General features: G+C 47.2%; 1 pseudogene; it reads right to left on the minus strand.

Annotated features, from left to right (window-relative positions):
- LOC111969156 (aggrecan core protein-like) overlaps window positions 1-10339 on the minus strand; it is a 16370-nt pseudogene that overhangs the window by 4158 nt on the left and 1873 nt on the right.

The following is a 10339-nucleotide window of genomic DNA, read 5'->3' on the forward strand; positions in this document are numbered from 1 at the left end:
AGAGAGTGGGTGGGTGGATTGAGAGAGTGGTGATGGGTGGGTGAGGAGTGGTAAGTAGGTGGGGGGGTGGGTGAGTGGTCGATTGAGAGTGGTGAGTGGTGGTAAGGTGGGTAAGTGGGTAAGTGGGTGGGTGGGGTGAGTTGGTGAGTAGGTGGGGGGGTGGGTGAGTGGGTGAGTAGGTGGGGGGGGTGGGTGAGTGGGTGAGTGGAGTGGTGAGTGGATGGGTGGGTGGAGTGGTAAGTGGGTGAGTGGGTGGGTGGGGGAGTGGGGAGTAGGGGGTGGGTGGTGAGGGGTGATGAGGAGGTGAGTGGGTAAGTGGGTGGGTGGGTGGGGTGGAGTTGGTGAGTAGGTGGGGGGTGGGTGAGTTCGAGTGAGAGTGGGTGAGGGGGTGGTGAGTGGTAAGTGGGTGTAGTGGGTGGGTGGGTGGGTGAGGGGATAGGTGGGTGGGTGGGTGAGTGGGTGATTGAGAGAGTGGGTGAGTGGGTGGGTGGGTGGGTGATTGAGAGGTGGGTGAGTGGGTGGGTGAGTGGGTGGGTGGGTGGTGGTGGGTGAGTGAGTGAGAGAGGTGGTGGGTGGGGGTGGAGTGGTGGGTGGTGAGTGGGTGAGTAGTGGGTGGTGTGGGTGAGTGAGTGGTGTGATTGAGAGAGTGGGTGAGTGGGTGGGTGATTGAGAGAGTGGTGAGTGTGTAAATGGTGAGTGGGTGGTGAGTGGTGGGTGGGTGATTGAGAAGTGGTGAGTAGGTGGGTGGGTGATTGAGAGAGTGGGTGAGTGGGGGTGATTGAGAGATGACACATTATTCTATTACATTCCTGTGTCTATCCAAAGACCAACGTCCAGTTTTGATTGCGTTTAGCCTGAATATTTTTTTGATGTTGAAATAAAGTGGAAACAACATGACTTATGATTCAACACATTTCAGTCCAAACCTTTGAAGCGTGAGGCGTCATATCTGGAATACAAGTCTGGGAATCCCGTCTGGTGTTGTGGGTGTATACTGTGTACACCCCTGCCTTCCCTGCACCACACGCCACCCGGGGTTGGTGATGGGGTACCGGACCACTCCGGTCGATTAGCACCCTGCGCGGGCACTTATTCCAAGCCTGTCTCCAGGCGGCGTAGAGCTGTCCAGTAGAGGCCAGGTAGCGTTCAGCTCCTGACAGTGAGCCAGAGCACCGTCATAGGTGAAGCCCTCACTGGAGCCAGCATGGAAACACATCACCTAGAGAAGAGAGGACAGTTAGGTTAACGGATCAGAAGATGGTGAGAAGAGAAGAGAAGAGGACAGCCAGGTTAAGGGATGAGGAGGATGGTGTGAGAAGAGAAGAGGACAGTCAGTTTATAGGGATGAAGAAGAATGATAGAGAAAGAAGACAGTCAGGTTAAGGGATGAGAAGATGAAGAGAAGAGGACAGCCAGGTTAAGGGATGAGAAGATGAAGGAAGAGGACAGCCAGGTTAAGGGGTATGAGAAAGATGAAGGGGTAAGAGGAACAGCCGCAGGTTAAGGGATGACGAGGATGGTGAGAAGAGAAGAGACAGTCTCAGGGTTAAGGGATGAGAGGAGTAGGTGAAGAAGAGAAGAGGACAGCCAGGTTAAGGGATGAGAGGATGAAGAGAAGAGGACAGCAGGTAAGGAGAGAGGATGGAGAAGAGAAAGGCAGAGTTAAGGATGAGAAGATGAAGAGAAGAGAAGACAGTCAGGTTAAGGGATGAGAAGATGAAGAGAAGAGGACAGCCAGGTTAAGGGATGAGGAAGATGAAGAGAAGAGGACAGCCAGGTTAAGGATGAGAGGATGAAGAGAAGAGACAGCCAGGTTAAGGGATGAGAGGATGGTGACAAGAGAAGAGAAGACAGTCGGTAAGGATGAGAGGATGGTAGAAGAGAAGAAGACAGCCAGGTTAAGGGATGAGAAGATGAGAGAAGAGGACAGCCAGGTTAAGTGGATGAGAAGTGAAGAGAAGAGGACCGCCAGGTTAAGGGATGAGAAAGATGAGGAGAAGAAGAGCCAGGGTAAGGATGAGAGGATGGTGATGAAGAGAGAAGACAGGCAGGTTAAGGGAGTGAGAAGATGAAGAGAAGAGAACAGTCAGGTTAAGGGATGAGAGGATGGTGACAAGAGAGAGAGAGACAGTCAGGTTAAGGGATGAGAGGATCGGTGACAAGAGAAAGAGAAGGACAGTCAGGTAAGGGATAAGGGATGGTTGAAGAGGACAGTCAGGTAATGGATGAGAGATGGTGACAAGAGGACAGTCAGGTTAAGGGATGAGAGGATGGTGACAAGAGAAGAGAAAGACAGTCAGGTTAAGGGATGAGAGGATGGGTGACAGAGAGACAGTCAGGTTTAAGGGATTGAGAGGGATGGTGACAAGAGAAGGACAGTCAGGTTAAGGGATGAGAGAGGATCAGAGAGAGAGAAGGTCAGGTTAAGGGATGAGAGGGACAGTCAGGTTAAGGATGAGAGGACAGTCAAGGTTAAGCGGATGAGAGGACAGTCAGGTTAAGGGATGAGAGGACAGTCAGGTTAAGGAAGAGGACAGTCAGGTTAAGAGAAGAGAGGACAGTCAGGTTAAGAGAGAGAGGACATCAGGTTAAGGGATGAAGAGGACAGTCAGGTTAAGGGATGAGAGGACAGTCAGGTTAAGAGAAGAGAGGACAGTCAGGTTAAGGATGAGAGGAACAGTCAGGTTAGAGAAGAGAGGACAGGCAGGTTTAAGAGAAGAGAGGACAGTCATGGTTAAGAGAAGAGAGGACAGTCAGGTTAAGGGATAGAGGACAGTCCAGGTTAAGGGATGAAGAGGACAGTCAGGTTAAGAGAAGAGAGGACAGGTCAGGTTAGAGGAAGAGAAAGAGAGGACAGTCAGGTATAAGAAAGAAGAGGACAGTCAGGTTAAGGGATGAAGAGGACAGTCAGGTTAAGGGATGAGAGGACAGTCAGGTTAGAGAAGAGAGGACAGTCAGTGAAGAGAAAGAGAGCATCATGTTAAGGGATGAGAGGACAGTCATATTAAGGGATGAGAGACAGTCAGGTTAAGAGAAGATGAGGACAGTCAGGTTAAGAGAGAAGAGAGGACAGTCAGTTAAGAGAAGAGGACAGTCAGGTTAATGGATGAGAGACAGTCAGGTTAAGGGATGAGAGAAGTCAGGTTAAGGATGAGAGAGACAATCAGGTAAAGAAAGGACAGAACAGGTTATAGAGGAATTGAGAAGGACAGTCAGGGTTAAGGGATGAGAGGACAGTCAGGTTAAGGGATGAGAGGACATGGTACAGTCAGTGCTCAAAAACAACTCCCACAGCGATGTGGTTTGTTGATAAAAGCCAAACCTCTTTTTCAATTGCCATTCATTTCCCACATAGTTAAGACAGAGTATATATAATAAACTAGCCCAACCTCTGACTTATCTTTAAAGACTACTACTGCCAATAGACAGACAAGAAATAGACAAAGGTATGACAACATCTCTGTGTTACAAAGTGATTCAAGAGCAATTTGAGTGAACAAAACCTAGTGTGTTTTCTCACCCCTGAGTCTGTCCACGTTGCAGTACACATCTATTGTTCGTCAGCGGCCTCGTCCATAGGACCTCACTCCTGGTAAAGTCTCCAGATCCCCAGGCACTTTTCCAGAGGAGACACGATGGGATACCTGGGCATGAAAACAACCTTTATTCAGGCCATGAATGGAGTAAATGAAGAAGAAGAGGGTTTTACTGATGGTAAGGAACAGGGACTTGAAACAAGTACAGGATCTGTATGTGTGTACAGGTGGCCGCCGGCTGGCAGCACCTTATTGGGGGAGGCGGGCTCATAGTAATGGATGGAATGGTATTGTACAAATCAAACACATTTTTGATACCACTCCATTGACTCCATTCCAGCCATTATTATGAGCCATCCTCCTCTCATCAGCCTCCTGTAGTTAGTGTGTTGTGTGTTGTGTTTTTGTTGTTTGATGTTTGTGGTATTTGTGTTTTTTTGTTATTGCTTTTGTGGTTTATTATGTGTTTATTTCTTTTTTCTTTGTTTTTTTTGCTTGTGTGTTTGTTTGTTTATTCTTTAATAGTGTGTCGTTTTGTTTTGTGTGTGTTCCTTACTTCTGATGTTGTGTGTTTTTGTTTATTTGTGTCGTTTTGTGTTGTTAGTATTTTTCTGTGTGTGTGTGTGTGTGTGTGGTGTGTGTGTGTCGTGTGTACTTGGTTGCTTGCTCAGGAGTTTGAGGCTGAGTGAGATGATCTGGGATAATCACTGGGTATTCTCCTCACCTTCCCCTCAGAAAGTGTGAGTATTGGGAATGTTCTTGTTGTTTTCGTGTGTTGTAGCTTTGGCTCAGTGTGAGTTCCTGTCGGGTCTTCGATGAGTGGTGTGCGGTTTTAATGTGTGTGGTGTGGCGGGCGCATGTTATTTTAAATGGTGCTGTCAGTTTAAGAGATATGATGTTGGTCATGTTTGCCCCACTTCCGGTTAACAGACAAGTTGTGTGCTGGTTTTGTTCTTATGTGTTGCTGGTCTGAGTCCCTCTCTACCTGTCGGTGTGTTGAGAGCCGGCTCCCTGAAATCCCAGGTAATGCCTCAAGCGCTGCCCTACCATCACGCACAGCTGGGTTCTCTTGTGAGGAACCCTAGTGCGTTCGTAGGCAGGCCTGGAAAGCTGTGGGGGGTGGTCGTGGAATGTCGTCCGGCTCCAGCTCTAGTCCAGTGAGGAAGTTGTCATTGGAAATGTGTCCCCGGCTGCCAGCTCTAGTTTCCAGTGGAGAGTTTTCCGATTTCCCTCAGGATTCTTTTCCTCAGGATTCTTTCCCTCAGGAGGGCCAGTGGTCATCGGGGTGGCGATGGAGGAAGGTCTTCCCTCCTACCTGACGGTCTGATCCAGAAGCCAGCCTGCATCACACTGGTTGTAGCCGGCTTCGTAGGCAGCCTGGAGCTGCTCTGGGGTGGCGATGGAGGCTCCAACACTCTGACAGGCCAGCTGGGCCTCCACGAAGGTGAAGGCGTAGCGGCTAGATCCAGCACGGTAGTGGAACACCACGCCTACAGATGGAGGGGGAATGATGCTGATATAATGTGCTTGATCTCATGCACCAAACACATTAATCACCCAAGTGTGTTTTTATTCACAGTTTGTAATCATTCAGATTTTTTAATCAATTATTTGTTGTGTTCTTCAGAGTGTAAAAACGACATTGCAAATATCCTCTCACAGTCAACCTATAAAGCTGACAAGTCTCCTCAGCAATGACTGCAATTCTTGTCTTTCCATTTCAACATGCAAACTCTCAGTAGTATTGAAAGTAGGGCTTGTACACTCAGTTGTTCCAGAAACAACTTTTCCAACACAGCGTCCCATGAAAAGTGACTATGTATGCTATTTACAGTCAAACCCAGCAGATATCCAGTCACTGACCTGTAGCAGAAAATAAATATCCTGATCCGCTCCCTTCGCCGATCTCACTCCCCACATCCGGCCTGGCCGTTACTCTCCCCACCACATCCACAACCAACTCTCTCACACTGGGCGGCTGTGGTAGGAGCAGCTCGGTGACACYGGGCGGCTGTGGCAGGAGCAGCTCGGTGACACTGGGCGGCTGTGGCAGAGGCAGCTCGGTGACACTGGGCGGCTGTGGCAGAGGCAGCTCGGTGACACTGGGCGGCTGTGGTAGGGGCAGCTCGGTGACACTGGGCGGCTGTGGCAGAGGCAGCTCGGTGACACTGGGCGGCTGTGGCAGAGGCAGCTCGGTGACACTGGGCAGCTGTGGCAGCTCGGTGACACTGGGCGGCTGTGGCAGCTCGGTGACACTGGGGGCTTGTGGCAGCTGGTGACACTGGGCGGCTGTGGCAGGGGCGTTCGGTGACACTGGGCGGGCTGTGCAGGGGCAGCTCGGTGACACTGGGCGGCTGTGGCAGGGGCAACTCAGTGCCAAAGGTGAAGTCCACGCTAGTGGGTTTCTGGGTGGCCAGGTCTCCTCCCAGCGCCTCGCTCTCTGTGGTCATGTTCCTGTAGAAAACTCGGGAGGACCCTGGGTCACCGTGGCAACGCTCAGCACGCTGCCCGCCTCGGTGGGCACACCATGCCTGAGCCCTCCTCGTCGTTTCTAAGGAGACCAAAGAAAGGGTTCATGCTCGTGATGCTAAACTGTTGGAAGGTTTCCAAACGGAAACGTGTGGTGAGAATGGTTGTTTACTGTTTCACTTAACATGTTGTGATCCTGAACAAATTCAACCATTTGACAAATATGAAACAATAAACGCTCACACACACACAGCACGCTTAGGAATATGACACTAAAACGCACACACGCTAACAAATATGACTCTAATACGCACACACACACACACACCACACACACTAAATATGACTAACTAAACGCACACAACACACGCTACAAATTGACACTAAAACGCACACACCACACGCTAACAAATATGACACTAAAACACACACAACGCTTACAATATGACACTAAAACGCACACACACACACACGCTTACAAATATGACATAAAACGCACACACACACAACACGCTTACAAATATGACATATAAAACGCACATACACACAAGCTTACAAATATGACACTAAAACACTTACAATATGAAATATTAAAATATCTCTGTGTCGGTAGGTTCCATTCCAATGATACACATTCCAGTCTATGGTTGATTCAACAAGTGTACTAGCCTGGTTCTAGTCTGTTTTGTGTATTAGCAACTCCTATATGGAGTTGCCAAGACGACACAACGTCTGGACAGGCTAAATGCAACTACTGTGTAGCAGTAGGCAACCGTCGTAGCGGGGATTCGGGAGGGGGTACCCGTCTGGTTGACGTGGAGGTACACGTCCGTCCCCCAGCAGACCCCTCCACACTGGGCTCGGACATTGATGGGGTAGCGGAGCTCCTGCTCCTAGCCAGCCTGCATTGCACACATCAGACCAGCCTGCCAGGCCAGGTACAGCTGTCCTGTGGTGGCCAACAGGGCCCTGCTTACTACACTGTTCCTCAGCCTCAGAGTAGGTGAACTTAGCCACAGAGCCAGAGTAGAACACACTGCCTGGGGAGAGAGAACAGGGCAGGATGGACGTGAAGATAGTGACATGTTCAGTGTAATTGAGGTTGATAGTTGTGTAGTTAAGAATATTGAGTCAATGTAACTCATTTATTTGATTAAGGCAATCCACATTAATCACAATTAAAATGTTCACAACTTTCACATCAGAGGAGAAAAAGGCGTCTGTGAAAACGACTGTATTCTCCAAAGTGAACATGTCCTGATCTCATCCTGTCACTCACTTATGAAAAAAAGATCAAGGATGTYKCCTTGGTTACCTGTCATCTTCTCGGCAAAACAGTACACGTCGTAAGTCTCGTTGACATCTCTCACTCCGTAAGTTCGCACCCCGGGGAACTCGTCTTTGTCGCCATAGCAATTCTCACGTGGATCATGGATTGGGTACCTTTCACAGAAAACAGAAATGAGTGTAAAATCCATACCAGTGCAGAGTGATAGGCCTACCTTGCAGAGAGATCTTTTAAAGTGGTATCCTGTGGGGATCTGATGTATGTCTCGTTGTATATGTTTTGACCCAAATCAATTCTATTCAGTGTGTTGGTTTAATAGAGTTAAACACCTCCATTACAACATCAACATTCTGAATCAGTTGAGGCAGAGCCGTGTTASTTTATTGATTCAACTGGAGCCTTTGTCTTCCTTACTGGGTTACATATTATTTCAAACATATTATTTTGAAGGTTTAAAAGCTTTAAAAAGCTTCTTAGTCCAAGACTAGGCTTAATCTGTGTCCGGGAAACCGGTCCRCAATGTTTCTTCTAAACCTTCTAGTATTTCTGACAAATCAACTAGAGGAGATTTATGGAATGAGGGCTTTCATTCTGAGGTGTTGAAAAAAACGTACAGGTGAGATCAGAGAAAGGTAAACACAATCCTCTAGGTTTTTGCCAGGGATGGAAGGAGGGATGGCTGGAGGACAAGAGAGGCTGTGTGTCGAGAGGAAGTGGCATGTTCAGAGGCTCAGCTGTCAAACATTCAACAGGAAGTTCTGCATGGCAGACGTCTGTGTTTAGATGGAGGATCAAACCAAATACTGACGTGAAAATGGAAACATTACATAAATGGACAATGTTGAAATACAAACCGTCAAGTACAACTTTATTTATAATTCCTATACAAAGTAAATGATCTCAAGACCTCATGATGCTTAGAGAACTGTATGCACAGTCATTATAAACTGTGTAATAAAATCGTTTAACTTATTTTCAAACATTGGATAGATTACAGATCTGGGTTCAAAATTCTAAGTATTTGTTCAATTTTTTAGATCATTGTTTTCTTTCAAAGCATTTGATTGAGCCTAGTTGGAGTGCCAGATAGGCAGAGCTTGCACTTTTGGGATTATTCCATTGCGTCAGGCAAGCTCACTGAAGCTCACTTAATATTTTAAAGAAAACAAACACTATTTAAAGACAATCCTTATAGACTCCCTCCTTCACTTTGTTCTCAAATCAGTTCAGTTATTTCCAGTCACTTCATTCACTTCACTGCTTTCAACAACTGATTTCAGATCAGTGCAGCTGAAGGAGAGGGATATAGACTGACCTGACAGTCTGGTCGGAGAGCCAGCCRGCGTCACACTGGTGGAAGCCGTCATCATACGCGGCCTGGAGCTGCTCTGGGGTCGCGATCACAGCACTGTTCTGGATACAGGCTGCCTTGGCCTTCTCAAAGGTCAGAGTGTAGCGTGTCGTGATGGCCCGGTAGTGAAACACGATACCTGGAGAGAGACAACAGTGTAACARCGACAGAGCAGCCACTAATGTCTCCATAAAATAATTAGATCACGGTCTATCTGTGTGGCTTAAAGATACATGATTTATTTTGCTTCAAAGTTGTCTGTATGGTTCATATACAGTACATAGAGCAGATTATAGAAAATACTCATGAAACAATACAAATCCTTAGTATTAGGCAAATAATAACATTTTTAATGTCCTAAAATCAAAAGATAGAAACTCACATGTGTACAGGGGTAGCTTTAAGCACCAACTTTGTTTACAAAGAGAGCAATATCCAAAGATGAATTCCTTGGCAGCAAGCTGCCGTCACACTCCCACTACCCTCTGTCCCTACCTTGAACCAGGACGTCCACAGTGTCATGGTTGTCCTCGATGCCGTGCTGGACCTCACATCGGTAGGTGCCGGTGTCGTTGGACCTCAACTCTGTGATCTTGATGCTGGCGTCAGTGGGGGTCTGGGGGTAGCCCACCATGTGGACCCGGTCCAGATAGTCCTCCTCCACCTTGACCTCTCCGTCCATGGCCACCAGGATGACAGAGACACGCTCCTTAGTGACGCGGCTCCATTTGATGCGGTGGGACAGGGGGGCAATGGTGGGGGCGCCGGGGTCGTGGACGGTGTGATCCTGGAAGTAAGGTTCAAGTTTATTAGAAAAACATAATTACATTACAATACAATAGTAAATACTATKTTTATGTTGATGACCACTCTGAAATAAAACACATCAAGTCACATAATGGTGGAACTACAATGRGATTTCTTATCGTGGAACTTTGTATCACTGTAACTCTTCATTGGTCAATTGAACTGCAGTCCTGTCTGAGTGAGTTTTTTCTCCTCACCAGGAATCAAATATGTGAAAAGAGTTGATACATAAAACAGTATTATGAGAAACATGAAAACAAGTCAAAACAAAGTGGGGGGAGTTAAAATAGTGGAGGGAGTTAAACAGTGGAGGGAGTTAAAATAGTGGAGGGAGTTAAAAGTTTTAAACTCCCCGGATACCCCCCCGCAGTCCTCCTTCTCACCCGTCCGCTCACCAGCTCCACTGTTTTAACTCCCCACATGTTTAACTCCCTCCACTGTTTTAACTCCCTCCACTGTTTAACTCCATTCACTGTTTTAACTCCCTCCACTGTTTTAACTCCCCTCCACTATTTTAACTCCCTCCACTGTTTTAACTCCTTCACTGTTTTAACTCCCTCCACTATTTTAACTCCTCACTGTTTTAACTCCATTCACTGTTTTAACTCCCTCCACTATTTTAATCCCTCCACTGTTTTAACTCCATTCACTGTTTTAACTCCTCCACTTTTTAACTCTCCTCCACTGTTTTAACTCCCTCACTATTTTAACTCCTCACTGTTTTAACTCCTTCCACTGTTTTAACTCCCTCCACTTTTTTAACTCCCTCCACTATTTTAACTCCCATCCACTATTTAACTCCCTCCACTATTTTAACTCCCTCCACTGTTTAAACTCCCTCCACTATTTTAACTCCCTCCACTGTTTTAACTCCATTCACTGTTTTAC

This window comes from Salvelinus sp. IW2-2015, linkage group LG10, assembly GCF_002910315.2.
Source record: "Salvelinus sp. IW2-2015 linkage group LG10, ASM291031v2, whole genome shotgun sequence".
Lineage (NCBI taxonomy): Eukaryota > Metazoa > Chordata > Actinopteri > Salmoniformes > Salmonidae > Salvelinus > Salvelinus sp. IW2-2015.